The following is a 3097-nucleotide window of genomic DNA, read 5'->3' as shown; positions in this document are numbered from 1 at the left end:
CTAAGTATGGAAGATATCCACAGTCACGTCCGTCAATTTGTTCACGGCACAAGAATTTCATGGAGACAGGCTCAGTGTTACATAGAGGAAGGAGTGGACGACCAAGAACATCTGAGGAGAATATTGATCATGCAAGACAAGCCTTTAATCATTCTCCTACAAAGTCCATCCGTCCTGCTGCTAGACACTTACAGCTACTATGTTCAACACTACACAAATTCCTGCAAGAATCTGCAATTGCACACTTAGAAAGTGCAACTCATACAGGCACTTGAGCCAAATGATAAATGATAAACCAAAACGAAAAGCGTTTGCAGTTAACCTTTCATATTTCAGGGAAACTGAACAGGCACAATGTGAGAATCTGGGGATCAGAACATTCCCCCGTGACTAGGGAACTTCACCGAGAGAGTCCAAAGGTGAAGGGGTGGTGTGGGATCATAAACAATCCAATCATTGGTCCATTTTTCTTCAACGAGACATCAGTTACTGAAGATGTTTACCTTGACCTTTTGACTGAATATGTAGCACCACAAATAGATGACACTCAACCAACTATCATTTTCCAGCAAGAAGGTGCACCACCAACTGGAGACTGCATGTTCATGGGTTCCTAAATCATAGATTTCCAGACTGGTCGATTGGTCCCTTGGCATCTTATCGTCAGACGTTACTGCTGGCCATATGCCAAATCCCTAGAAGGGTCACTTGCACATAAGGAGATAGAGCCCCTTTTCTATTGTACTCCATTGTCTAATTTTACGAGAAGCCATTAGCAGCTAGTCGCCCTCCAACCCGTGAAATTTCACGTCTCATCGACCCGTCCCGTCTCGCCCTTCTACTCTACCTGACCTTTTTCCCTCGCTGTTGTTATCGAAACCCTTCCGCCTCTTCGACTCCGCCCACAGACACCTTCCTGACCGACGTTCGCCCTAATCCCCTGACCCACAGTGGCCTCCATTGTACTCCATTTTCCACACCTCTCTGCCGGTGTTCAATGACCTCTTTCAGGTAATTAACAAGGACTGGCAGTTTTGCCCTGGCCACGCCACAGTAGTATACTCTGCATGATGCCCTAACCTGACACAGTACCATACTTTTCGTCTTGATGTTGACCCGCCTAGCCTCTACTTGAACCTGCTATACCTGCAGCCCAGACTCTGTCTGATGTCCCGCCTTGAACGCTCTGCCATGAGCCCATTAGTAAGAAAAGTCCTATATGACACCGCCTGAAAAGAAACTTCTGTCTGTCCTTAGATGAAGCCTGTCCCACACATGGACTAAGGTAACTGAAATTGGAATTTGTTCTGTCAGCCCTTCGTCTCCTATTTCTAGCACTCATTCCCTGTTTCAACTGTTTTCTCCTATTCCTATTTCTTAACATTCCAGTCTCCATCAGAGACCTCTGTGAGCATAAAATAATTATGAAATTGTTTTGAAACAAGTGATATTCATTTACGCTACCAACCCGCTATATACATTGCAAAAATGCAATACTGAATTTAAGTGATTCTTATACTTCTGCTCATTTACTTATCATAACTTGTTATTGGATTTGTGTATCAAAGGTGACTGCTTTGCAGATCCATGTAGCCTGCCCTATGTGTGCCTTCTCCAGTAGTTCAATAGTGCCACTCAACATACTCTGCCCCAACGCGAAATCAGAGGAATATATATCTGGTGACAGAAATTCAATTCTCAATATAGTGTGGTTCGGATCCCACAATAAGCTGTAGGTCCCGTTGCTAGGTGACCAATTAGTTCCTAGCCACGTAAAAATATCTAGCCCTTCGGGCCAGCCCTAGGAGAGCTGTTAATCACTTCAATGGTCTGGTAAAACTAAGATATACTTAACATACTCTGCCAGTTCCAATCCAGGGTTGAATCCCATTATACCAGTGAGAGCAAGGGTCGCTTACAGTGCTCTGTTGCATAGTGTTATTCAATGTTGTTAGTTTTAAGTTCTAGATCCTCCTTTAAGTATTCTTGCTTGCAGTTTGGTGGCGCATTTGCTGTGGCTGTTGTACATATTAGAGTCGGTCTTACGAATGCCACGGAGCCGTATAGCGCTCCTGTAATTATATCTTCTGATTAACCTTATAGAAAAAATAATTCATTTGTGGCCAAATTATGTTTACATTCAATTCTTGAAAGCAAGTTAGCGTTTTCTATGAAAGGTTCCTTTACATTCTTTGTTCATAGTCCTGCATGCCCCCTCCAAGTCAGTGTCAGCGCATTCACAAAAGGTTATATTTTTGAGCAGTCGAAATTTTTATTCATCAGATTTCCTTTAAAAACCTGGCATGCAGACTATGAATATATATATGTGTATACACACACACACGCGCGCGCGCACACACACACACACACATATATATATATAGATATGTATATATATATATATATATATGTAAGAATTACATTATATAAACCAGTGACCTGGGGTCATGGCATAGGAGGGGTTCTACGTGACCAAAGCAGACCTTAGATTACGCTATGCGTTGTCTGCAGTAGCCTGATCTAGCTCAAAGCTTTGTCAACATTTTTTATGTTATGATAACTTTGCACAACAACTTCCATGGGAAGCGGTTGACCTGTTAACCTACGCCGGAAACTTGTAACTTCCGAGCCGGCGAACTACGTATGTGTTTTTATATGAATTGCTGAGATAGCTAATGTTCCGCTATCGACGCGATGCTTTAGAATGGCAGTTCCACGCCAACAGTCAAACATATCGGTCGTCCGACCGAGCTGCATCTCCTAGTATGGAGTTACAGAATAAAGTTGTTAACTTGTTCAACTAGCCTGTTTGAATCATCTCCTCTAGAACAAGAAAGAACCTCTCTACTAAGATATCCATGGGAGATGAGAGGAACCAAACATTACTTACGGATAACAGCCGTAAGGAAAAAACAAAAAGTCTATCGCCAAGCGATAAGACATTAGAAAGTGGTGGCAGCGAATAAACGAAGAACATAATTAACAAGACCCATATCAGCCGACCGAAGGTCTACAAGAACTAACTTCCACCTTCAACATCAAACGAAACAGAGGAAACGGGATCTTCAATCAACGCAACAGTTTATGAAGACGCAAC

This window comes from Macrobrachium nipponense, chromosome 42 (genome assembly GCF_015104395.2).
Source record: "Macrobrachium nipponense isolate FS-2020 chromosome 42, ASM1510439v2, whole genome shotgun sequence".
Classification (NCBI taxonomy): domain Eukaryota; kingdom Metazoa; phylum Arthropoda; class Malacostraca; order Decapoda; family Palaemonidae; genus Macrobrachium; species Macrobrachium nipponense.
This window is presented reverse-complemented; position numbering follows the sequence as displayed.